Source organism: Mus musculus, chromosome 8 (genome assembly GCF_000001635.26).
Source record: "Mus musculus strain C57BL/6J chromosome 8, GRCm38.p6 C57BL/6J".
NCBI classification, from domain to species: domain Eukaryota; kingdom Metazoa; phylum Chordata; class Mammalia; order Rodentia; family Muridae; genus Mus; species Mus musculus.
In genome coordinates this window covers 88,264,347-88,291,691 of record NC_000074.6, presented here as the reverse complement: position 1 = coordinate 88,291,691, position 27,345 = coordinate 88,264,347, and the positions used below count along the sequence as shown (strand labels likewise).

Here is a 27,345-nt window from a genome sequence, read left to right as displayed (position 1 = left end):
TAGAACAGTGACCAGGCTGCTGCCCATTCAACCCACCAGCATGTCCACCTAGCAGAGGACTCGAGGGACAACAGACCCATCAGCCAGGGTGGGTCTGAACCAAGACTGGTGAAGGCCAGCCACGACGCGATGCTGAAACCCTGAGCAGCAGCGGGTTGAGCCGGATGCCTGTGGCTAGCCAGAAATGCTGTGGCACACATTCCCCTCCCCAGGGCGTCAGGGCAGAAGGTCAAAGGACAAGAGCAGAGCCCATGGACCATCCCTCCCCCAAGCTACAGTGGAAGATGATGCTATACAAGCTGACCGTCAGAGTGTGTATCAGAACCTCATATTTACCTCCGGGGCGCCATCAGCTCCATCTTACAGATGAGAAACCGGAGGAACAAAAGAGACCAACAAGGGACATGGACTGTCCCAGAATTACCCACTGGCTCTGCCTACCTTCATTGCCTATCTCCCACCCAAGGCAAATGGGAACCCTATGCTATAACACCAGCACTAGGGACCAACATCAGATGGTCAGGCATATATATGGAAAGTCCCATGTCACCCAGCCATCTCACAGTGAGTCCAAAGATAGCAGTCACACTATGCGCAGGCACCTCTCTTCAAGGAAGCTCACCACTGTTAGTGCCCCCACACGTCCACAACAGTTCTCTCCTTTGACCCTGTACCTTACCAGAAAGGACTGGGTGTCCTGACCCCACCCCTACCCTCCAGCATGGTGGCCCACTACCCTTAGGTAGTGGATGGGAGGAGGGGAGACTCGATCCAGGAGTACACACACCCCATCCTCGGATTCTTCTGTAAACTGGGCAGTGAATGGCTTTGACCATGTGGGCAAAGAGGGTGAGGGTGTTCACATGTCCTTCAGACAGCATCAAGCTGGCCTCTGTCTTCCTTCCCAGAGAGGCCTTTGTCTGTCACCGCTGTCTTCCCCTTACCACGTCCACCTCCATTCCCTAGAGCCCCAGGGCCAAGTCCTAACATGGAGACCTTTCAAAGCCGCTTCCAACTCTCATAGTGTGGCGTTTCCTCCTTCCAACACAACCTTCCGCCTTCCCTCCTCATGCAGACCCCTGGTACAGGGAGCTCCAGAGCACACAGCACTCCACAGAGATGAAAAGACCTCAAAGCTGAACTTCCTGCAGCGTGCTGGGTTTCAGACTTCCTCTGAAACTCAGCCCTCACCACTGCGGTCTCTGCTCTCCAAGACAATAACACATCTCATGCCAGATTCAGTATCTTTCTACATTTTATTTTCTGTCCCCCAAAGTCACTCAAACGTTAAATACTTAATTCTTAAATGTGTTTATTCGCCTAAAGGCTGAGATCTCCCAAGCAACAATAAATGGTTTATGCCCTGGGGCCCATGGGTCTACACCACCCCTCACATCACCTGTGAGTCCACAGCTGAGAGCTGCAGAGTTCTTGGGGGGGTGTGGGGGGAGGAAGTAAGGCCTCCTAGGCTGAGCCCATACTATTGCCTTCAATCCAAGCCTTTGAGACCTGTCTTGACCCCCAAATCCAGACACCATGCCACCCTCTCCCAGAGGCTGGCCAGGGAAAATGGTCCCTGGCCTGCCCCTAAACAAGAAGGGGCACCTGTTCCACCCTCTGCTATATGCATGGGACCCCGCTAGGTGGCCCCACCTGGGACCTTGAGACAGACAAATGGGGGAAAGAAAAGTTCCCTTTTTCTTAGACATCTTGGATTTCTGTCTCTTAAGTATGTACCACTTTCAGAAGATGCTCTGAAAATTTTTTTTTTCTCATTTATTTTTGGGGCTGTGGATGGAACCCCGTGCCTCCGAGCTTCACTGCAGTGTCTACATTCAGAATTATTTTTTTGTTGCTTTGTTTACTACGTTTTATTGATTTTTTTTTCTTGGTTTTTCGAGACAGGGTTTCTCTGTATAGCCCTGGCTGTCCTGGAACTCACTTTGTAGACCAGGCTGGCCTTGAACTCAGATATCCGCCCGCCTCTGCCTCCCAAGTGCTGGGATTAAAGGCGTGTGCCACCATGCCCAGCAATTGATAATTTTTATTTTCTGTGAGGAAAGCAAGGTGCACTTGTAAATGTAAAAAGATCACAGTCTTGAAAGAACCTCGGGCATCTAAGAGCAGGCAGTTCACAGAATTCCATGTAACATAGCGAATAGAGCAGGCAGCAGCGTTGCCTAAAACCCTGGCAGCACTGTATTGGGTTTTTGGTTTTGGGTTTTGTTTTTTTGGTTTTTTTGGTTTTTGGTTTTTTTTTTTGTTTGTTTGTTTTTTGTTTTTTGCCAAGCTGGAAAAAGCCAGGGCCAAGCAGTCTGGGTTCCCCACTGAGGAACCGCCCTCCTAGCTGCCTGGCTAAGGAGGTGAGGAGCCCCTCTCCCCACCAACAGCTGGGCCTCGGCTCACTTCCTTCCCACAAGCCTGGGTCCCAAGGCCTGTCCTGCTGGCTCCCCAGGCCCAGACCAAAGAACAGGCGCCATCCCACACCAGAATCACACTTTACCTGGCTCTTCTGAGGCACTGAAGCCGCCCAACCAAGCTCTGTGCCTGCAGGGAAGATGGCTGGGACCTTAATACCCTGGCTCCAGAGGCGTCCAGTCTCACTCATGGGAAGGCTCCTTCTACCGGCTACCTAGTTAAGAGTGAGTCACATCTGGGACCCACCACTTCCTGCTCGGCAACAGCGGCAGAGGGCTAGCTAGCTAAGGCTGGGCCCTGAGCTCTGCTCAGTTCTCGCTGTGGTGGGGGTGTGTGAGGAGGGCCCCAATTCCAGACTGCAAGCCAGCCACAGGAGTGGGGGAGCTGCCAGGCCAGGCTCCCAGCTCCAATGACTTCATGGAAATTTGAAGCTTGAAGCTGGAACAATTTTTTTTTTAAATTATAAAACAAGAAGTGAAAACTTCCATTAGAAGCCCCAAGACAACGGCTTCAACCAGAGAGCAGATGCGTCCTTATCGAACAATGAAAGCAGACGGTTGGGCACAAGCCTGAGCCTCAGGCTCAGCCACTCCCAGAGAGGCCCCTTCCCTCACCGGACTCATTCCACCATAGTGAGGTGGTGGCCTGGGGCACCCATTTGAGAAATCACAGGTCTTTCTGCACTTCACATCTGCCCCAGTCGGGACTCGGGTAAGAGTAAGGTCCAGGCTCAGCCTTATGATTCTGATTGCGAAACAGCAGCGCCCCTGCCTGAAGCCCCCATGGCCGACCATGGCCATCATGAACCCAGGATGCAAATCCGGCTCCCCTTTTTCCTGTGGTCACAGAGGAAGTCAGGGCTAACACAGCAAACTGCAAAGGTCTGGGAGGCAACGAGCAGACAGACAGAGAGCATTCACTGTCTGTCCTCCTCCCTGGTCCTCAGGCTGCACCGAACCTCGAATGCTGGGATTATTGTCTACCTTTTCTCCAGACAACCCAATCCCATGTGAGCCCTCAAAGCAAGGCATGGCTCCCCCTCCCACAATGTGGGACATTCCTGGTATAGCCCCAACCTCTATCCTTCCCCTCTGTTGGCTGTCTTCCCACAGGCAGCTATATTGCTGAGAGCTACATCCTCTGTGCCCCTGCATCCAGAACATGCTAGCCAAGTACCAGAACATGGGTGGGATTTCAGAGGCAGAGTCCCTGTGTTGGGCTGTCCTGGGTGGCCTGCAGATCTGCTGTTTAACCACACAGGACTCTGGACTATTACAGAAGCTACAGAAGGGCCGAGAGAAACCAGACATTAGCACACCCTTCATCAAGCAACTGTCGCCTAGGTCTGGGTGCTCCAAAGCAAAGAAGAAAGAGGTGTCCCAGAGGAAGAGAATAAGCAAGAGCCTCGGCCACGTACATAGCTGGAAATGACTTCGGAAGATGATACTAAGATCACCCACAGAGCCAGCAAGATGGCACAGTGGCCAAAGGAGCCTGCTGCCAAGCCTGCGAACCTGAGTTCAACCCTGGAAACCCACATGGAAGAAGGAGAAAACCAACTCCCTCCCTCTCCCACAGATTCTTCTCTGACCTCCACGCGTGCACCATGCCATCTGCATTTGAACATCACACACACACACACACACACACACACACACACACACACACACACTAAATAAAAATGTAATAAAACGTTTAAAAAATAGATTACCCACAAACCAGTAGCAAAAAGAATTGCTGGGCCATAGTGGTGCTGCACACCTTTAATAATGCCAGGACTCGGGAGACAGAGGCAGGTGGATCTTTGTGAGCTCAAGGCCAGCCTGGTTTACAGAGTGAGTTCTAAGCCAGTCAGAACCACATAGTGAGATGATCTCTCTCTCTCTCTCTCTCTCTCTCTCTCTCTCTCTAACACATACATAACAATAAATAATAATAATAATAATAATAATAATAATAATAAAAAGACAGGCTCCACCCAAGCATGATGGGACATACTTGTAGTCCTAGATACTCCGAGGACTGAGGCAGGAGGATTGCTTCAGCTCAGGAGTTTCCCATCAGCCTGAGCAACATGAGCAGCCTAGTGAGGCCCCGTCATGAACAAACAATAATAAAAAATGAAATAGACAAAAATTAAGCACATGGGGGCTGGTGAAATGGCTCAGTGGGTAAGAGCACCCGACCGCTCTTCCGAAGGTCCGAAGTTCAAATCCCAGCAACCACATGGTGGCTCACAACCATCTGTAACATGATCTGACGCCCTCTTCTGGAGTGTCTGAAGACAGCTACAGTGTACTTACATATAATAAATAAATAAATCTTGAAAAAAAAATGTTTAAAAAAAAATTAAGCACATGTTTCAGCAACGATGCTGTTTAAATGATGGAAAGGTACCTAGTGTCACGAACCAGCAGAAAATGAAAAGCCACCGGGATTCTGCTGTGCCACGGGGACAGTGAGGCTTAGAAGGAGAATACCAAGTGTTGACAAGAATGTGGCTCAGTGCCAGCGCTCACATCCTCCTGACAGGAATGGAAACACTTGGGAAGATGCTTGGAGTGCAGGTGCTTCCCCCGAGGCTCCACGTTCAGGTGCACATCTGATACACGTGCACGATTGGCAAACTGAAAGCAGCCTGCCCGTCCAGGGACAGTGATGAGACAAGCCAGCCTTCCTAGACCTGGCCCACACAAGCTACACTTCAGTAAGAAGGTGGCTCGCTGATCAGAGGTCCCCACACAATGACCAGAGTGAGAAGCACTGTGCTCCCGGGGCAGCGCCCCGAGGGACCCTGCTGACTAGAGGACAGAAGGGACCTTCTGGGGTCACAGGGACTCTGCCTCTCCCTCTGGTGTTGACCACACTGGTGTAACTCCTCTACCCCTTCACATCAGTGTCCTTGACGGTCTGAATTACACATCTTTTTCTCATGGTCACCGATAAATGGCCATTTATTCAGGAGGCTTGGGGATGGGCCCTCTAAGACTCACAGGCCTGGACTACACCAGAGGACAAGACTTGAGTTAGGCCCAACAGAAGGAGGCTACAGCCAGGATGAGAAGGGACCCAGACCCTGACTGGAGCTTGAGAGCAGGAAGAGCCCAGGAGAGGATGGCGGTTGGCTCCACCCCTCTGGTTGGCTCCACCCCTCTGGTAGGGAAGACCCAGGGGCCTGGAAGTTCTACTCCGAAAGGTGACCCCAGAAGCAGGGGAGAGCATGCAGAAACTTGGTCACTGGTGAGGATCCTAACTGTGGGAGGGAGGAGGGACCCGGAACGCTGGACATCCAGAGATGGCAGGAGCTTCCTGCTCTCCCCTGGGCCCCTGTCTATCTGTCCTTGAAGGACATGGCACCCCACCCCACCCCCAGGCACAGCCCTCACCCCATATGTCACCCTCCCCTGAGGTCTTCTCAGCACTGACCCCTGGTGGCTCCTGTGGTCACATCTGACACTTGACTGTGTTCTGGGCAGCACAGCTGACTCCACAGGAATAACTCATTAATTCCCCCACGGTCTGACCCCACCTCCTCCTCAGAGTGGGGTGGCATGGGTGGTCAGAGGATGCACAACAGAGCTCTGAGTAGCAACTTGCTGGGAACCCATTGTCACCTCTGCCTGACTCCACAGCTGTACTGTCAACCACCCCTCTCAACCCTCCCTGGGAGTAAGGCAGCACCTTCTTATGGGAGCCAGGTCCTCAGGACCTCCAAACCCTGACCCATTGGGCTCCCAAACCTGTGAGGGTGTTCCGTCTTTCCCCAACTCCCCCAGAACCCGGAGTCCTCAGGCCTGGGAAGCAGCAGACAGGCAGACTGGTTTCTGCAGGTCCCACCACTAAATCTTTCTGTGCAGGGCTCCACCCAGCCTCCTCTCCAGGGCTAGACCCAAAACTGACCTAGAGTCCTCAGGCTAGGAGTCAGCAGGATGAAGACAACCACACCACAAGCAGGGTACACGGATCGGAAAAGCTCCGCAATGAGATGTAGGGTCCCAACTCAGGAAAAGTCATCTCTACGCCAGGAAGGGTTTGGTCTCTACGGAAAGGGGTCCCAAGATGGGGCTGCTGCCACGTGCTGGGTTGGCAGGGGCAAACAAGATACAACTGACAGTCAGCCAAGCGACAAATGATACTGAGTGCTGAGCAAAAAGCATGACCCAGTTTGTCAAACCCAGATGTGGAACCCTGCCCCCACGGGAGAAACCCCCACAGCACCCCAGTGCCTTTCAAACTCTGGACAGCTTCTGGAGGAGCAGGCATGAGGAGAGAAACCGCCTTCACTCCGTCCCATCACCTCACAGCTGTGGTCTTCCTCCCCTGCCTCAGGGGTTCAGCACACTGTGAGCAATCGGCTGGAAGCTCACACCAGCCCAGTTCCTTGCCCCAGAGCAATGAAGCCGCACAGACAGAGCTTAGCTTCCGTGTGTGTGACCTCATCCTAGCCGCAGCATTCCAGTGAGCCTCTGTAAAGTCAGGACAATTCTACACTGATGGTTGAGACTGTGAGGGTTCAGTTAAAGAGACAGGCAGGGATGCTGGCTGGCGTTATCCTCGCAGTTCCAAACCCAGGAGCCTGCCTCCTACCCACTCTCCTCGTGGGAGTTTACATGGCTAACTTGTACCTCAGGATCAAGTCTCCTTTCTCAGCCCCTCAGATCCCAACACTCAGCCCAACTCTCTTTCCACCGTGTCTCCCTTACGTTACCATCCAACCAGGCCCCTTCCCTTCCTGGTCTACAAATCCTGTCAAGTCAGGTACAGCAAGCCTTCTTCCAGGCCCCCGGTTCACCGCCACGGGCCCCTCCACAGAAAATAGGCAACACTAACCTGGGCATCTCCCCAGTCCTGGAGAGGTGACCAGCAAGAGTCAAGGAAGGGACAGGCGTGGGTGGACCTTTAGATGGACCACTATGGCTTATAGGGGAGCAAGACTCCCAAAAGGAGCTGTTCATAAGGCTTTGGGCCTGTGAGGACTCCAGGGACCCTGTGTCCTGGTATTCAGACCTGGCATATCTCTTATTCCCTTTGCAACCACTAAAAAAAAAAAAAAAAAAAAAAAAACCAAAGAACAAAACAAAACAAAAAAACAACAAAAAAGATTATTAAAATCACATGGGACCTCTGAGGTCAGGGAAGCCATCATGGCTTCTCTCTTGGATTAGCCCCTTTAGAGGAAGTCATCTTGGGAGCAGATTCCCAATGCTTCTATCAGGCTTGCAACTTCCTGGGCAGTCTGGCTACAGTCTCAGCTGACCTCAAATCGGAGCCACTAGGCCTGAAGGTCTGACCACTGAAACCGAAGGAAAGCCATTCAGTCACTACATGGCAACAGACAAGGTAACAAGTTGTGCCTGAGAAGTGTGTCACAATGAAAGAATCAGAGAGCTACACAGAGCGGTCTTCACGGCCATCGGAGCCCCTGGGTCCAGCTGCCCAAGGCTCATACCAGAGCTCCCCTGGGTTCGATTCCAAACAGTGGTATGTCTTCTTTCCTTCCTTTACCTTGGATTGGAGCAGAGTATCTGACGTACTTCCAAGAGACTGGCCTCTTTCCCTGTCACAGGGCAGCCCTGCCTGTTCAGGAGGACCCAAAGCACCTCTAGTCTCCTGCCTCAGAGCCCCCACAGAAGGAGCTTTCCCCCCCAGCAAGAGCAATTTACAGGACCTCGTGGTGTTTCTGTCAGACTGAACTACAGCAGTCTCTTCCTGAGACAGAGCAGTGTAGGCACATGGAACCCACTCTGCAGGAGACAGCAGGCTTCCCTCCAGTCCACTGTCGCCTTCCTGTCACTCCATGCGCTGGCCTGTCAGAGGTGGCTTGCCAACCTTGTGGTCCTGTCACTCTGCCTCCCTGCAGATGGATTTTTTTCCCTGAGGTCCGAGGGGCATTCCAATGCTTAGACTCACCTCTTCCACACCAACTCCTCCCAGCCTGGGCTCAGGGACACACAGAGATCCCTTCCTGTCCAGACCGGGCACATAGACAATGTTCTGGTTATGCCTTCATACCACAGACGGACAGCAGGGTTTCCAGAGGGAAGGAACTTACTAGGGTCACGAAAGCCATGATAAGCTAAGGAAAAGCTAGGGCCTCAAGGTTCCGAGTCACTGGTGGTCTAGGAGGGTGAACTGCTGGTGGGCATCACAGTTGCTCCAAATGTCCATCTCACTAAACAGCATGCTTTCCCAAATCCAGCCCCCCCCCATCCTTTACCCCCCCCCCAGCGGGGGCCCTGAGTAGAAACGTCCTACCTGCTGCTTGGCCTAGTCTCAGGAGAGGTAAGAAGAGAGCCCCACCCCCCTGACGGCTCTATGATCACCAGATGTTGGCCAGGCCTGAGAGACAGGGCTTTTGCAGAAGGAAGAGGGCAACCCAGGTCACGGTATGTTGAGTAATAGCAGAGACGCCTAAACGAACAGATGTGAAAGCAGTGGCCCTGCCAGCCAAATGTCTGATTTCACTTTGAAAGATTTGGCAGTAGGGCCCCCGCCAAGTGCCTGACCTTTCCTGTATCCAGCCCAGAATGGCCTTGGGAGGGCAGAGAGGAAGACCATCCCTTCCAACACAGCCCGGGAAGCAACTGGAGCAAGGAGTGCAGCCTGCTTTGCACCAGGCCCTGGGTTCACACCCAGCTCCACACAGAAAAAAAAAAAAAAATCACAGCCAGGACCACATAGAAAAAAAAAATCAGAAGATATTCTAGGCCTTAAAAATTATGACTGTATGTCAGCGATTAGCCTTTTTTATTTTATTTTGCCTTTTAAGAAAAGGTCTCTAACCCAGGCTGGCTTTGAACACTCTACGGTGCCAAGTGTGACCTTGAACTCCTAATCCTGTGGGCTTCCCTACCACGCCCTGTTTATGTTGTAGTGTAGACAGAACCCAGAGCCTCCGGGATACTGGGCAAACCTTCTACCAACTGAGCCACCAGTGAGGCAGGCAGGAGATGAGCATCGCCCACATGTATGCAGCAAATGAGAAATACAGCAGGAACAAGACTCATCTGGATATGAGCTTTTGTTTTGTTTTTTTAAAAGAAAGGATTTATCTATTTTATATATGTAAACACACTGTCACTGTCTTCAGACACACCAGAAGAGGGCATCGATCCCATTATAGATGGTTGTGAACCACCATGTGAGTGCTGGGAATTGAACTCAGGACCTCTGGAAGAGCAGTCAGTGTTCTTAACCGCTGAGCTATCTCTCCAACCCTTATTTTTTTTTTTTTTTTTTTTTGAGACAGGGGTCTCATTATGTAACTCTGGCTGTCCTGAAACTCACTGTGTAGACTAGACTGGCCCCAAACTCCTGGAGATCCTCTTGCCTCTGCCTCTGTCTCTGCCTCAGCCTCTGCCTCTGCCTCTGCCTCTGCCTCTGCCTCTGCCTCTGCCTCTGCCTCTGCCTCTGCCTCTGCCTCTGCCTCTGCCTCTGCCTCTGCCTCTGCCTCTGCCTCTGCCTCTGCCTCTGCCTCTGCCTCTGCCTCTGCCTCTGCCTCTGCCCTGCCTCCTGAGCACCCAGGCACCTACAGCACAAGCAGTGGTGTCCGCCTCAGGATTGTTGTTTTTCCTGGGAGAGCACTTGAAAGTCCCCGTAGGCACGACATGCACATTATGAACAGTAATCACTGTACTGGGCCGTTGCTCTCTTGAATAAAGTGTTCCATCTAATCAAGAGGCCTACTGCCTCCTCCTTACTTCTGAGTTTGATTATTTTGTACCTCACAAAGAGTCGAAAGTGGGCAGTATTTGTGCTTCTTGGCCTTTCCTGACTATTGTCAATAATAAAATGTTTTCCTTTTATAGGCTACATAGTACTTCGTGGAATAACTATGTAACAAATATTTCCACCATGTATCTGCTGATGGGACTAGAGGCTGCCTCTGTGCCTCCCAGTGGTGGATGGAGTGGCTACAGACATGGGAGTGTTGACAGTGTCTCTTTGGCAAACTGATTTCAAGGGTTTGGGCTACATACCCAGTGCTGGGTCATGTGTTAGCTCTGCTCCTAGTTTCTTGAGATGCCTCCTCTTGGTTTGCAGTAATGGCCACACTGACTTCATTCCCACCAGCACTGTACAAGGGTTTCCTATCTCCACAGACAGCCAACAGTCATCTGCCATCGTTTTGCTAATAGCCATTCTGACAGGCGTGACGTAGCCTCTCCTTGTGGTTTTGCCTGTATGCTTCCCTGATGACTAACGAGCATATCGGTGTGTGTCCGTTGTCCACTGGTAGCCTCGTGTCTGTGCATGCCCTTTGCCCATTTTAAATAAGGCTCCTTAGTTTCTTGCTATTATTTTACTATCTCATATAGTTTGGACATTAACCCCTTCTTAGATGTTCACCTGGCAAATATTTCCTAGTTCTCACACCATCTCTTTCCATGGCTGCCTCCTTGCCCATGCATAACCTGAGATTAAAATCCAGATTTCCCAGCCTCTTGATCTTTGGGCTGTGTGTGTGTGTGTGTGTGTGTGTGTGTGTGTGTGTGCGCGCGCGCGTCTTACAGCCTAATTTCATACTCATAGTTTTCGCTGTCCTTTGTCCCTTTGTGGGTTTTTTTGGCGTCTGGTTGGAACCAGTCATAATACACAGCTTCACTGCTAGGCGGTCCCTATCCAGTTCCATTGTGCTATCACCATACTCTTTTAATTTAATAAGTTTTGTAGCATAGTTTAAAACCAAGTTTGTGATGCATCTTCAGCCTGAGACTTTTTGCTTGAGATAGCTTTGGCTATTTGGGGTCACTTGTGGTTGTACATGAATTTTGCAGTAATTTTTTCCTATTTCCATGAAAACTGTTGTTGGAATTTTTATAGAGATTATACTCAATCTGGGGTGATTTGAACATTTTAACAGTATGAACCCTTCCAATCCATGAACATGGGATATATTCCCATCTATTTTTTGGTTTGGTTTCTTTCATCAGTCCTTGATACACCAGATAAAGTCTGCAGAGCTTTTGTCTCCTTTATAAATGTATTGCTAAGACTCTCCTGGGCTGTGATGCTGTTACAGTGGGATTTATTTCTTCTCTGGCTAGGTCCCCGTGAGTATGTAGAAACACCGCGTGCTGGGCATGGTGGCGCTCGCCTTTAATCCCAGCACTCTGGAGGCAGAGGCAGGCGGATTTCTGAGTTCGAGGCCAGCCTGGTCTACAGAGTGAGTTCCAGGACAGCCAGGGCTATACAGAGAAGCCCTGTCTCAAAAAAACCAAAAAAAAAAAAAAAAAAAAAAAAAAGACAAAAAAAAAAAAAAACAAAAAAAAAACAAAAAAACACTGCTGATTGCAGTGTGTGTGGAGTCTGCACCCTGAAATAAATTTACTGCATTCCTTTATCAGTGCGAACAGATTTAAGGGTCATGTGTGTGTTCCAGAATTATCTGTTTATAAAACAGAACAGACTCCAACTTCTACAGATGAAGTGATCCGTTGTCTGGAAGGGGAAGTGTGTGGGTGGAGATGACTCGAGGCTAGCCAGGCTGTGTAGGCTGGGGATGAGTCTGTGGCGTGACCGTATTCTTTTGCACACGCTCATTTGTCCATAATGAAATGGTAAAACACATCCCCATTGGAGCTCTGGTGCCTGTTGGCTCATCCCAGTGACTTGTAGCACCTTCTACAGGTGAGGAATGTGTGGTCTTGACAGGGACGGTGGCTCAATAGGACCTCAGCCAGTGTGCCTTGCTCCCAACGGGAGGGAAGACAGACCAACATAGCCTCCCCCAGCCTTCAAGACCGTCTTTCTGGAAGTATATAGTAGGTTGCATAGCCTCTGCCTCTCCATCACCTGTCAATCAAAGCACTCCTCCCCCACCCCTCATACTGCACCTCATCTGTTGGGCTCAGATTACAGGTTTCAGCCCTAACAGCATCTCATACCTGTGCTGACAGAGCCCTCTCTAAGGAGCTCCTCCTCCCTGTCTCAGTCTCCAACCACAAAGGAGCTTACCAGGTAGCAGAAAGTGCTCAGAGCCTGCGATGTCCACACCCCAGATGTAGCTTAACATAAACCGGTGTTTGTCTGCAGCCACTGCTGTGTCAAGAAAGGGACCCATTTTAGCTTAGCCTAAAAAGGGTTTCCCACTGCATGCAAGGATATGGTTGCTGGCCGTTTGAGCAGAGGGTGGTTTGAAGCGGTAGCTTAACATTTAAGCGTACAGGCTGCTCTCAAAGAGGATCTGTGTTCCGTTCTCCACATATATGTCGGCCACCCACAACCACCTGTAACTCCGGCTCCAGCGGATCCAATACCTCATGCCCCTTGCCTCTGCGGGCACCTGCACTCACATGCAGATGGCTCCCTCTCACCACCACCACCCACCACCACATATACATGAACATAAATAAAAATACAAATTTGAAAAATATTGGGAACACTCTTAAGGTCCAGCTGCAGGGCTCAGGAAAACCAGTAAACTCCCCTGGTTGAATGCTGGTCTGTCTGAAAACCCTTAGTCTCCAGTCCCCAACGCCACAAAGAGCAGGCTCATGGGGCCTTCTTCTTTGAAAGAAGTCAGGAAATCTCTGCTGCTCTTTTTCCCTTTTTTGTATTGGAGACTGAACCCAGAGCCCTACACGTGCCAGGCAAGCAGTCTGCCTCTGAATTACATCCCCAACCCTGCTTTTGATTATTCTGTTGGATCTGTGTGTGTGTGTGTGTGTGTGTGTGTGTGTGTGTGTGTGTACATGTTCATGTACGGGACCACATATGTGCTAGCTGTCATTTCATGCATGCACATGTGCCCCTATGTGAGGCTTATTGTCACTAAGACACCATCCGAAGTCACGTTCTCACCTTATTATTATTTTTTTTTTTTTTGAGACAGGCTTTCCCACTGAAAATGGAGGTCACCAACTTGGCTAGACAGGCTGGCTAGCCTACCCTGAGACTCTCCTGTCCCCACTATCTTCCAAGCAAGCATTGGCATTACAAGTGTCCCTGCACCTGGGCTTTTATGTAGGAGCTAGAGATCCAGTCACAACCTCATACTTGCCCGGCAAGCACTTTGCTGACAAAGCTTGCTCTCTAGGCTCGCCCTCACCTTTTAAGTCAAGACAGGGTCTCACTAAGTTGTTCAGACTTTTCTGAAACCTGCTCTATAGTCCAAGCTGTCCTTGAACTTGTGGTCCTCCTGCCTCAATCTATGGAGTGTAGCCAGGACAAGTCTCTCTCTCTCTCTCTCTCTCTCTCTCTCTCTGTGTGTGTGTGTGTGTGTGTGTGTGTGTGTGTGTGTGTGTGTGTGTACACATACGTGCATGCACTCATGGATACAAATGCCAAAGGTTAAGAAATAGGCTGAAAAGACATATCCCAGTATCCAACGCTCTCCTTTAAATAGTAAAGACCCAATCCCTGCATGCTAGTGCACACCTGTAGTCCTAGCACTTGGGGAGACTGAGGCAGGAGGATCAAGAGTTCAAGACTAGCCGGGCGTGGTGCCACACGCCTTTAATCCCAGCACTTGGGAGGCAGAGGCAGGCGGATTTCTGAGTTCGAGGCCAGCCTGGTGTACAGAGTGAGTTCCAGGACAGCCAGGGCTACACAGAGAAACCCTGTCTCGAAAGAGTTCAAGACTAACTTGGGATCCATATCAAGACCCTGTCTCAAAAACCACCCCCAAAAAGAGGGGAGCAAAGGATGGCTGTAAGGGTTCCTTCCCACATTATCACTGTAGTTTCTGACTTTTTATTTCAATAGTCAAGTTGGGATGTTTCCAGAGTTTAGTAATGAAAGCCAACCCAAGATAAGGACCATGATACAAAGCCTTCCATCCGGAAGGCAGAAGGTGCTCTCACATCCGCTCATCACAGCTGTGGCCGGGTTAAAGACCCCTGAGGGTCATAAAACCAGTTTCCCTGTCTGTCACATCCCACAGCCACCAACTGAAGCCCCTCTCCATCTTCACAGGGCCTGGTCCCTCCTCTGTGAGGTAGAAACTGCAGTGCACGTGCATAGGGTCACATACACCATGCCTGTGGCCACTACTCCTCCCACGAGCTCTTCTCCTGCCTAAAGACCCTGTCCCCAGGCTTTTAGACCAGGTATGTCCAAAGCCATTCTATCCTCATTGGCAGAATGGTCCTTGAAGGAGGCCCCAGATGTATGTGTCTCCATTTTACAGAAAATAACCCAGAAGCTCAGAAAAGAAGTGGCTACTTCCTATGTAAGCCAAGGTACGGCAGAAACTACATGGGCCCTCTGTAAGCACCAGCCCCACCAACCCCTGGTCAAAAGAGAAAATGGTAGTTTTGTATAAAGTTGTGTAGCAATCGATCCAAAAAAAAAAAAAACCCTAAGCACTCCTGGGCTCCTACTGTGGATGCCCTGGAGTCTGCGCTATGGACCTGAGCAAACTAAGCGACCTCTCTGGAGTTTAATGGCTGTGACCTGCTTGCAACACCGAGAACTAAGACCTGCCTCTCAAGTTATTTTGACAATGAGACAGGACATACTTGTGGTGTGTTAAAATAAGGAGAATAAAAAATTTCAGGAAAGTCTTAAAGAATTCTGTACTCTTTCTGCTGTTTTGTATAGTTGCCCTGTTTCCCTTATTGTCTGTCTGTATAGATCTCTTTAATAGTTGTGTGTGTATTCCTGGGTGTGCACGCATGTGAGAGCATGTGTAAGTGTGTGTGTGCTTGTGTGTATACCTGGGTGTGAGTGTGTGTACCTGTGTGTATGTGCGTGCGCACGCACAAACATGTGTGTGTGTGCATGCACATACAAGAGAAAGTGAGAGTGTGTGGTGTGTGTGTGTGTGTGTGTGTATATATATGCATCCAAGAATGTGTGTGTGTATATGAGAGAGTGTATAAACCTGTGTGTGCATGCTTATGTGTGTGCATGTGAGCTTCTGTGTGAGCATAAGAGTATATGAGTGTGTGTGTGTGTGTGTATGTGATTTTTGTGGTGCTAGGATGGAACCGAGGGCTTGGAGCAAGCTAGACAAATGCCCCACCATCCATCACACAGTTCTTATCATAAAACATCCATATCTCATTCCCAGTACGCCACTGTCATAGCCTTTCCAGCTTTCTCAGTCCCAGGCTCCCACGCTGCAGCTCACTCTCAGGTCTCTTTCCTATCCTTCAGCCGGAGCTGGCCCATGGCCTTTAATTCTTACTCTCTCCATTTTACAAACCAGAAGCCTAGCTCAGAGAGATTGCTTGCCCAGAGTCACACTACAAGAAAAGAGGAGTGGGGGACTAAGCACAAGGAGGTACCCCTCGGGGCTGTACACTTCTCTCCAGGCCTCAGCGTGCCAACAGCAGCCTCCGTTGTAAGCAGCTGAGACTGGGCTGCCTCTGCAGCAGGTGGCAGCTGTGCACAGCCACCTCACTTAGCAGGTGGCCATTAAGAAGAGCCTTTCTGTGCATACTACCTGGGGTCCTGCTCAGCTCCCACACTTGGCTGGCTATGGCCCTGGCCATGTGCCACCTCCTCATTCTGTGTCCCAATTAGCCATTGGAAGGTAAACACTGTCCTCAGGCAGAGAAGACTTCCCCTGGGACAGAGGTACCTGTCTTTTCTTATTTGGATGTGAGGGATATGGGGGTGCGGTGGGTACATACATGTATATGTAAAGGTCAGAAGTCAAACTTATTTGTTTACTTCTCAGAAACCATCTTGTTTCTTAAAACAGACTTTCGCATTGCCCTGGAACTCGGTAGTTAGGCAAGACTGAATGGCTGGCAAACCCCAAGGATCTGTCTCTCTCTGTCCCTCTTGTGCTGGCTTTACAGATGTGTGTGTGACATATCACTCAGCTTTTTGGTGTGGTGTGGTTTGTTATTGTTGTTTGGTTTGGTTTTTGGTTTTTGTTTTGTTTTGTTTTGTTTTGAGATGAGGTCTGTCAGGCAGGAGGTGGTGGAGAACACCTTTAATTCTAGCACTTGGAAGACAGAGGCAGATGAATCTCTGAGTTCAAGGCCAGCCTAATCTACAGAGCAGAAACCTTCATGAAAAACTGAGAGGGGGTAGGGTGGGGCTCAACATAGCCCTGCTGGGTCTGGAACTCCTCTGTAGACCGGCTGACCCAGAACACAGAGATCTACCTGCCTCTGCCACTCGAGTGTGCCACCACACCTGACCCATCCAGCTTTTCTAGTTCTGGGGATTAAACTTGGGCCATCATGTGCAAGTGACTGGGCTATCTCGAAAGCCCTTGCCTTTTCTCTTCCTAGAACAGCAACAGCAGTCCAGGCTACTATGTTCAAAAGGCAAAAGAGGATAAACACTCCAGAGACAGTGCCTAAGTTCCCAAGAGCTCCAGATCGTTTGCCTGACCCACAGACCAGCCGGGCTGATGATGACACCATCTCTGAAGCCAGGACCTGAAGACTTCCCAAAGCAGGCTGGAGATGTGCAAGCCAGAGGGGAAGAAACTCCAGAGCAAAGGCTGGGGGGTGGGGACAGGGAAGTAGACATAACTGCAGAGCATATAGGGAGGTTCAGACTGAAGCATCCTGGGAGAACAGCGGGAGTCACTGGGCTGAGCCTACACTTAATTCAGCTGTCTTGGAGGGGGACTGTGAGCCAGCGCCCAGAGCCCAGTGGACAGGGCAAGGGAGTCACCCCAGAACCTAAACCAGACCCCCACTCATCCTTCTGGGGACCAGGAAGCACTTGCTCTCAAATGAAAGCTGTCACTAAGCTTGCCACCTCCATCCTTGGCCTACTGTCCCCAGGAAGGACATATCTGGTCCTCAGTTATCTCGCCATCTACCCTCTGTCCAGCCTCCTCTCAGCAAGGGACACAGCACACATCCCAGACTCTGCTCTGCACAGCAGACCCTCAGGCTGGGCCTTCTGCCTGTGTCCCAGGTCTTTTTGTTGGGACCAAAACACCTCATGACCTTACCATGGGGAGCTCCAGCAGATGCCCCAGCTTCATGCAAAGCCAAGTGTTACACGCCCAGGACTGCTATAGAGAACTCACCAGAATGAACACAGAGATTGGCCTCTCCTCCCCTACTGTGACGTTTTGAAAACCCCGCCTAAGACAGATAAATGACATCAACCAACTTCTCCAAAGATTCCTCTACAAAGATCACACTCCACAGATGAGCCACGCTGCAGTGTGGACATGGGGGGCAAGGACAAGCCACCCCTACCTTCCCTATCATCCAGTGGCCTTTGGAGGGCAGGACCACCTGAGACTAACTTAACTCACCCGCCTGTCCTGCTGGTAGGACCAGTAGAGTGACTGAGGTTCCTTTAGGAAGGGGACACAGGCCAACCCCCTATGCCCAGTCACTAAAAAGGGGCATCCAAGAACAGAGATGCAGTGCATAGAAGGTACCAGAAGGGAGAGGTGGCCAGGCAGGCATTGGGCAAGCAATATGGCCTTTCTCCCCTCAGGTGATCTCAGCCCTACTGGAGACTCTGCCTTTGGGCATGGGAGGTCGGTTCACAGGTCAGACACGCCAGCATCACGTCAGAACTAGAAGAGAAGGCCAGAAGACTAGGCCTTACTCCTTGCTTCACTTGCCTTGACCCTGGAATGTCAGTCTTCCCGACTGTCAGTGGGGCCGCTGAGTCCAGTCTTCCCTAACTCAGGGTACACTGGTACAAGGCATGTCCAGGACCCTTTGGTATTGGAGAACTCAGCCTCCTTCAGGCCTCCTCTGTAGAAGGCCCCAGAAGATAATCCACTCCCCAAATCCCAAGGACATGGAACCCCAAGATGACCCAGTACCCGAGGACCCTCTTTCTATTCAGTACCACAGGAGATGACTCTGAGATACCTGTCCACACAGATAATGACCCAACTCACCCAGGGGAGGCTGCCTGCCAGTCTGCGTAGGCCCAGCAGCTGCTTCCGAGTGAGCTTGTCTCCTCACAGATCTAGGGACTGACCTTCCTTGTCCAACCAAACTCCAAGTCACCAATGTACAAGCTGCCCTATGCTATGAGGTCCCGGCCACTTGTAAAAGCAGCATCCGCTCCAACAGTTCCCTTGTCTGCGAGTCTAAAGCTGGCTGCCCAGCCAGTCCCCTGGGCCACTTCGCTGGCTAGGCAGCCCTACTGGTTGTATCCTATCCTCCATCCAGTATCTCAGGGCTCTGGTCCTACTCTTTCTCCAGCTTTGGCTTTGGGTTGGGCCTCTTTAGGAGAGCAGCTACCCTGAGAAAGGCATCCAAGCACTAGCCAGATCCTCAGCACCTTGCTATTTCCTTCCGGTGGAAGGCATGCGGAGCCGGTGGGGGTCCCCACTCCGCTCACAGCGAACCCCAACCTTTTCGCAGGGTTGAGGGGCCCAGCTTTCTGATGGCTCCAGCTGGGTGATGGCTCTTCATGAGCGTGTCCCTTAGTCACTCTAAGCAGATCACCTAGACCCCTAGCTAGCCCCCCAGCCACAGAGCAGATATTCCCTGCCACCAAGAGCCAAGGGAGGGGTGTGAGGCAACCCGCATCCCGGTGGTCCAGAGCCTCGCGCCTCCCGCCTCTCACCCGGGCTGGGAAGAAAGCTTCAGAGGGGAAGCGCGGGTCGGAGGCGGCCTGCCTGGATCCCGCGCCCGGGTCGGAGAAGCGCGGGCCGAGCCTCCCATGACCACCCTGTGTGTCCTGTCCCGCGGGATCGGAGGCAAGGACCCCACAACCACTCCTGTTGCCCGTGCCCAGGGGCGTCCTGGCCCGCGCTCGCACTCACCTGCCGCCACCGCCGAGGGCCCGGGCGCTCTGGAGTTCCCGCCCGCGAGCGCGAGAGCCGGGGCGCCCCCAGCTGGTCACACTGACCGTGCGGGGCGCGGGCTGGGGATCTCGGGAACGTCCCCACACGGTCCCCGCGTAGCCGCCTCCGACCCTGTTACCTGCGGCACTGGGCCATCTCCGGTGTCCCTGAGGCTGCAGGAGGGAGCCACGCCCGCAGCCTTAGGTCACCAGCCAGACCTCATCTCCGGGTTCCCAAAGTACCTCTCCCACGTGGTCCACGGCGCCCAGCCCATTCCCACCTCCGAGGAGACCAGAGAGTGATGTCTCAGCGGCTTTCCTCCAGATCTCGTCTGCCCTCTGGCCACGCCCCTGTTTCTGGAAGGCTCCAGGCTGCAACCAATGTTTTCCTGCTAAAGAAAGATGCTCCAACCTCAATCTCCTAGGACCGTTTGAGGCGAGAACCACCCATCCATCTGTCCTACAGGCACAACTCTACTGACCTGAAGGACAAAGCCAGCAAAATAAAGTAGGTGTATAACTTCGTAGTGGCCCCTCTAACCTGGGGTGGGGCACCAGAGTTGGAAAGAGAAGAAAATCTACTCTGTTTCTGAGGGTGGGCAAACAAGAAGGTGCTACTCTGAGCCACCATCAAGTCTGCTCAGTGGGTCATCAAGTTGTGAACCCTTCCCAAGTCTGCTTTCCCCGCATCCTTGTGTCTGTGAAAGGCTTTTCACACTGATGGAACTGCCCATTTGCTGTGTACATTCTTTTTTTTTTTTTTTTTTTTTTTCAGAGCCAACACAGCACAGCCTCGGTGGGATCTGCGTGATCCTGGAACAAAAAGAGGGGCGGAGCCTGTCTGGTCTCCTGGGACCAGGCACCCTTCTTATAGAAGAGAGAAGTATAGAAGAGAGAAGAGACTCCAGTAGGTCACAAGTCCACTTCCCTTAGTAGCCCTGCGACCCAACTCAGAGATGGCTCTATTGGAATCATCTGGAAGGTGTAAACTGACTTCCATTCCAGGTGACCTGAGGTCCCAGCTAAGGCTCATAACTGTGACCTTCTGCAAGTCTACCCAGCCTCCCTGAGATTGCCCAGGCATTGCTTCTGGCATGCCACAGTGACATGGCCAAGGTGACACTTGCTATCTAGACTGGGGTCTGCTGGTTTCCTCACCGTGATGGTATGTATATGCTTGGCCCAGAGAGTGGCACTAGTAGGAGGTGTGGCCTTGTTGCAGTAGGTGTGTCACTGTGGGCCTGGGCTTTAAGACTCTCATCCTAGTTGCCTGGAAGTCAGTCTTCCACTAGCAGCCTTCAGATGAAGATATAGAACTCTCAGTTCTGCCTGTACCATGTCTGCTTGAATGCTACCATGCTCTCATCTTGATGATCATGGACTGAACCTCTGAATCTGTAAGCCAGCCCCAGTTAAATGTTGTCCTTTTTAAGACTTGACTTGGCCATGCTGTCTGTTCACAGCAGTAAAACCCTAACTAAGACACTAAGAGCCCTGGCCTAGGTTCCCAAGAGATGAGCCCATGATGGTGGTCAGATGGCAGCCCCCATCAGAACCTTAGCAGTTCCACTGTATCAACAGAAGCTGGAATACAGGGAGCCCTCCTAATTGGTCCCAGAACTCTATGGGGTGGGGGGAAGGGGTGACTTGGTGCAGAGGTGGCATATCCTCTGGCCTTTCTAAGCAGACTACAAGGAGTCCGTCACTCTTTTGGTAGGATGGGAATGACACAGTGACTTAGGTCTCTGTCATTTTACATCATTATCACACAGGCCTGTGACCAGTCTGACAGCAGACGAGAAATCAGAGCTGGAGAATGGGATCTCAACAGGACACGCCGCCAACCCACATGGCACTGTCACAATCCTTACCTCTCCTGTGGACATCCCTATGGCAGCCCAATGGGACACGCTAACCCCAGTCAGTAATTATGTTCAAGCAGTGACCAACACTAGAGTCTCCCAAAAGTACAGTGGAGGCAGTCACTGGGGGAGGTGGGTCTGAGTTTCTTACTCAGCACAGTAGGACTTGGGGTGCTTGACTTTCTACGGTTTTTTTTAAAAGGCTTATTTTTTTTTTTAAAGAATTGTTTATTTTATGTATAGGAGTACACTATAGCTGTCTCCAGAAGAGGGTATTGGATCCTGCTACAGATGGGTTGTGAGCCACCATGTGGTTGCTGGGAATTGGACTCAGGATCTCTGGAAGATCAAATGCTCTTAACCACTGAGCCATCTCTCCAGCCCCCAATTAGTTCAGGTGTATGGGTGTTACCTGCATGTTCATCTGTACACCGGGTATGCAGTACTTGAAGAGGCCAGAAGGGGTGTCAGGCCTCCTGGAACTGCTGTGTGGGTTCTGGGAATAGAACCCTGGTCCTTTGAAAGAGCAACAAGTGCTCTTAACCACTGAGCCATCTCTCCAGTCCGTGTATGAGTGTTTCGCCTCATCTATGTATGTGCCTGCAAAAGTTAGGATTGAGAGCTGCCATGTGGGTTCTGAAAACCAAACTTGGGTAGTCTGCAAGAGCAGCAGGAGGATGAGGAAGAAGGAGGAGGAGGCGAAAAGAAAGAAAAGAGAAAGGGTCTCTCACTGAGCCTGAATTTATGTTTGGCTAGAGTAGCTGGCCACTGAACTCTTAAGTGTCCATTTGTCTCCATCACCTCCACCTCCAGTGCTGTAGTTATGGGGGGCACAGACCCAGTGCTGTAGTTATGGGGGGCACAGACCCAGTGCGGTAGTTATGGGGTGCACAGACCCAGCCACACCACAGCTCTGTATATGCCTGGCTGTGTGGTCTGGGGAAGCGCTGTCAGGAGGTGGAAGGCTGAATGGGGAAACCCTGTCTATGCAGGTTTTACATAATCCTCTGTGCAGCTGTTTAATAATGCAACTGCCTAGGGGCGGGGGGAGGGTCACCCACACTCTCGTAAGTAATCCTGTGGTTTGCCAGGCTGTGCCAGACAGGGTTGTTCCTTTGGACTTGTTGTTAGCACTCTATTTGGGACGAGTAGAACTTGTTCATGTCTGGAGTTGGAGAGAGAGCTCAATGGGTAGAGTACTGGTGACTCTTGTGAAGGACCCATGTTCAGTTCCTAGCACCCATATAGAGCTCACAACTGTTGATGTCTTCACATTCCAGGGGATCTGACACTGTCTGCAGGCACCAGACATTCACATGGTGCATATACATACATCTAGGCAAAACACCCAAACATATAAGTCTTTATTTTACATATATGAGTACACATAGCTGTCTTCAGACACACCAGAAGAGAGCATCGGATCCCATTACAGATGGTTGTGCGCCACCATGTGGTTGCTGGGAATTGAACTCAGGACCTCTGGAAGAGCAGTTGATGCTCTTAACTGCTAAGCCATCTCTCCAGCCCCCACATAAATAAACCTTGAAGAAGAAGAAGAAGAAGAAGAAGAAGAAGAAGAAGAAGAAGAAGAGGAGGAGGAGGAGGAGGAGGAGGAGGAGGAGGAGGAGGAGGAGGAGGAGGAGGAGGAGGAGGAGGAGGAGGAGGAGGAGGAGGAGGAGGAGAAAGAAGAAAAGAAGAAAAAAGAAGAAAGAAGAAAAGAAGAAAAAAGGAGGAGGAGGAGGAGGAGAAGAAGAAGAAGAAGAAGAAGAAGAGGAAGAGGAGGAGGAAGAAGAAAAGAAGAAAAAGAAGAAAGAAGAAAAGAAGAAGAAAGAAGAAAAGAAGAAAAAAGAAGGAGGAGGAGGAGGAGAAGAAGAAGAAGAAGAAGAAGAAGAAAGAAGAAGAAGAGGAAGAAGAAGAAATTTGTCTTCTCAAGAAAAGTTAACCAAACACCCACAAGCTCGTGTTTGAGACGGGTCTGTGAGGCCTGCCTGGCAGAAGTGAGGTACAGGAGGTGAGCCTCTGAAGGTTATATCCACTCTGATTCTAGTCTTGCCTGAGTTTTCTGCTTCCTGATCCCCCACCACCAAGTGAGCAGTTTCCTCCGCCATGCCTGGCGGACTGAAGTCATGGGCCACAACAACCCTGTTCCACTAAGTTGCTTCTGTCAGGTGCTTGGCCATAGCAACAAGAAAAGTGACACGTCTGTCTAGGTGATGGGTACTGAGAAGTGGGGCTGCTGGTGTGGTAAAGCTGACCACGGGTTTCATCAGCCTTCAGACTCAGTTTCTGGAAAGGTTTGGTGCTGATGGATAAAGCAAGCTGTAAGCAGAGCTTAGCAGGCCATTCTGGCGGGAGTACAGAGACCAGAATGCCAAGAGAAATGTGGACATTGGCAACATGACCACACGAGTGGACAAAAGACAGCTCCAAGCCCAAAAAGACACACAGTGAATCCTAAGGCTCCAGATGCCTCAGGGGCCCCCATATCTACAGCCTTGCCTCCTGTGGCTCACATAGGCTATCTCTAGGGCTGTCCTACTGGATGCCTACAAATTTCCCCAGCAGACATCCCATGTTCCTGTTATCAACATTTCCATAGCAACCTTGGCCGCACCTTCATGAATATGGAAGGAAAATAGACAAATAGAGGCTCTCTGTGCAGGTCACCCAATATTTGAACAAATGTGGAATTCCTGGGAAATCCTTAGAGATCGGAGTAAATGAGAATTCAGGTGTCGCCGGGCAGTGGTGGCACACGCCTTTAATCCCAGCACTTGGGAGGCAGAGGCAGGCAGATTTCTGACTTGGACGCCAGCCTGGTCTACAGAGTGAGTTCCAGGACAGCCAGGGCTATACAGAGAAACCCTGTCTGGAAAACCAAAAAAAAAAAAAAAAAAAAATCAGGTGTCTGAAGGCTATGAGCCACCAATGGAACCCTGGTAATGAGAAGTTCCCTCTGCAACAGAGAAGACTCTCTGTCCATACAGTAATGTTTCAGAACGTGGCAGAAAGGAGGAAATCCCAAAAGTTCTGAGAGGAAAAACCATCATGCCAATCTGGGATTCTTTTTTTTTTTTTTTTTTTTTTTTTTTTTTTTTTTTTATAGCCCTGGCTGTCCTGGAACTCACTTTGTAGACCAGGCTGGCGTTGAAGTCAGAAATCCGCCTGCCTCTGCTTCCAATCTGGGATTCTTAAAGACACTGAAAATGATGCTTTCGGCTTCTGAGAGACGTTTCCCAGTCAGAACTCTATATCCAGCAAAACTTCCAACTGAACACAAACGCAGAGCTCTTTCAGACATTTACAGCCTGCGCACAGGAAGCGAGATGGGCAGACACCCAGCCAAGACTTTACCAAGAGGGAAATCCAGGAAACTGAGCTGAGCTGTGGTGTGCACAAGTGAAGGCAAGCTTCAGGGGAGGAGGGGGATGTTCAGGCAAGCAAACACCTGCACTTCAAGCACACCTGCCCGAAGCCTCAGGCGACCCGGCGACTGTGACAAAACACCTGGTGCAGCTGGCTGATTTGCAAGGTTTCACACACCCACGGAGTTTAGGCTCAGGTGCTAAACTAACGCTTCTGGAAAAATAAAAACACTGAGGGTGTAGCTCACCGCAGAGCATGCGATTCCAGGTACAACACCCACGTCCCCTGCCCCACTCACTGTATTGCACAAATGGCTGATAAGAACAGCCATTTGGAGTCATAGCGACTGTGACCACTGCACTCAGGAAAATTACTCAGAGGAGGCCCCGGCGTAGAGACTTAAGGGTATTGGGAAGTCAACACTTAATTTCAAAACCTAAAACGTGAGAAGTGGCGGCAGTGGCTCACCACTTTGGAAGTGGCTCCCCTAGAAGTTGGGGGAGACATTCAGAATGCCTTGGCATCACAACACCTTCCCCTTCTCCCCAAATATATGCTTTTTTGCACCTTCTTGGCAGGGCCCAAGACCCTTGCTCTCTGCCTCACTCCAGACAGGTCTTTCCTGTCTCCTCGCCTGTGGGGACGAGGTTAAGCCTGGTACTTGGAAGCACTTGGTGTTGAAGTGGATTTTAATCTGAGAGGCCTGGCGCAACCCCCTTACGGTCCTTTGAAGAGTGCTCAAGAAAAGCCACATTCCTGGCGCCCTAAGTGCAAGCTGGAGGTACGAAGCTGAAACTGAGTGGTCAATCTTCTGAAAATGGATATTCCATTTCAAGAGGCCACTTCAGCTTTTAATCAGCTCCTCCTTCTCTTTTATTGTTAACATTAAACATTAAGACATCTTTCTAGGGGTTGAAGAGATGCCTCAGCGGTTAAGAGTGCTTACAGCTCTTGAAGGGGACCTGGATTCCTAACTCAAGATAGATGGCTCACAGCAGTCACTCCAGGTCCAGGGGATCTGATGCCCTCTTCTGGCCGCGGTGAGCATTGCATGAGCACAGTACATACAGAAACCAGCCAAAGCTCACACAGAAAAACGAAAATACATCCTTTATTTTTTAAAAGAAACAAAAGAAAGAAAAGGCACCATCTACTTGTATCCATCCTTTGGGCAGTTCCTCTGAATCCCACAACTTCCAAAAGGTTTTAAATGCTTTAAATGTTACAGGCTTTAAATGTACACACAATATAAAATGAAATTAAGTCACACAGACAGACACAGACACAGACACAGACACACACACACACACACACACACACACACACACACACACACACACACACACACACACACACACAGAGTGTGTGTTTTACACAGGTGGGTTATTTCAGATCCCTAGTTCCTTGGTTTTAAAATGGTCTTCTTAGACAAACAAGGAATTTAAAACATTTTACTTAAAAGGCAAAATGTTCCCAATTAAAAGCCAAAAATCTTGCATCTCTTAGTTAAGCTGGTCAACCCAGACTGGCTCACTATGGAATGCCAGCAAAGACTCAAGCCGCAAGACTCAAGAATGTGGCCTGAGGAGAACAGCTTTCAAACACTGTTGTGCACCAGAAGACTGTGGAATTCCTCACCACCAGATGGCTTTTGGTCCCCGCCCCCTCCCCCCAATTTAGCCTCAAAAACCACACAGCAGCTCTGGCCCTGTCTACTTCAAATAACTGGGATCCAGTTGTTCTGGTGGGGAGCCCTTCCTCCTTACCCCAAACCTGAAATGTAAGTTCAAAGCCAGCCTGGTCTACATGGTGAGTTCTGGGACAGGCAGAGCTACAAAACAACAAAAGGTGGAGTGCTTTTTTTTGTTTTGTTTTGTTTTTTTGAGACAGGGTTTCTCTGTATAGCCCTGGCTGTCCTGGCTGTCCTGAAACTCACTCTGTAGACCAGGCTGGCCTCGAACTCAGAAATTCGCCTGCCTCTACCTCCCGAGTGCTGGGATTAAAGGCGTGCACCACCACCGTCTCCCGAGTGCTGGGATTGACACTCCACCTGGTTTAAAAGGTGGAGTGTTAACAGGCAGATGGTAGAAAATGATCAAAGAATTGGCCTTCCCCCCTCCCCAGTGTTGCCCAAAGCAAGGCTCCTTTCCTTAAAAGTGGAAAATGGCAAAGGGAGTGGAGTGCTGTTCGGGATGACTCTGCTGCACTGTGACATTTAAGGAGAAGAACCAAAAGACAGGCTGGGGACTTAGCTCAGCTGTGGCGTGTCTGCCTACTATGCACAAGGGCCTGGCTTTGATTACTAGCAACAAGTTATCGGGATGTGGTGGTGCATCCCAGCATTTGAGGGGCAGCCAAGGGAACCAAAAATACAAGATCATCTTTGGATATATACCATGTTTGAAGCTAGTCTGGGCTACTTAAGATCCTGGCCTTACAACAACAACAACAACAACAACAAACAACAAAGACAAGAAACTTCCCAAAACAACTTTGGCTAAGAAAGTAATCCTGAAGCCGGTGTGGTACACACTTATAATCCTGACATGAGGAAACAAGGCAGAAAGACCAGAGTTCAAAGTCATCCTAGTGTACATAGAAAGATCTTGTGGGTAAAAAAAGGGGATTTTTACTTTCTTAGAAAACTTGGTTCAAGGGCTGGAGAGTTGGCTCAGTGGTTAAGCGCACTGACTGCTCTTGCATTCAGTTCCCAGCAACCACATGGTGGTTCACAAGTAATGGGATCTGATGCCCTCTTCTGGTGTGTCTGAAGAGAGTGACAGTATACTAATATACATAAAATAAATCTTTTTGAAAACAAGAAAAAAACCAAAACCCTGGCTCAGGAGTGTCATTCTATCAACTTTCTAAAGTCTGTGTTTAAGGTATGCTGAGAGCTCTGGGCACTGCATGGAAGTCCACTGGTGTCTTAGTGTCAGGGCATTTACCTCAATGATTTACCAAAGCAACTGCCACCGGCCAGTACAATATACAGTAAGGACTACTTCTGCACATG

General features: G+C 50.4%; 1 protein-coding gene across 6 annotated transcripts in view; it reads right to left on the bottom strand.

The window, feature by feature from the left end:
• The window catches only part of Adcy7 (adenylate cyclase 7), a 57,776-nt gene extending 38,274 nt beyond the window's left edge, over window positions 1–19,502 (bottom strand). The window contains exon 1 of one of the 6 annotated variants that reach the window (XM_030243244.1): window positions 19,380–19,502. The gene's annotated coding sequence lies outside the window, so the exon portion shown is untranslated. Of the gene's footprint in view, window positions 1–2,503; window positions 3,799–8,673; window positions 8,701–19,078; window positions 19,290–19,379 lie in introns of those variants that run through there. The other 5 variants (NM_007406.2, XM_011248278.3, NM_001109756.1 and 2 more) reach the window with 5 other exon arrangements.
• Between the last annotated feature and the right edge of the window lie 7,843 nt (window positions 19,503–27,345).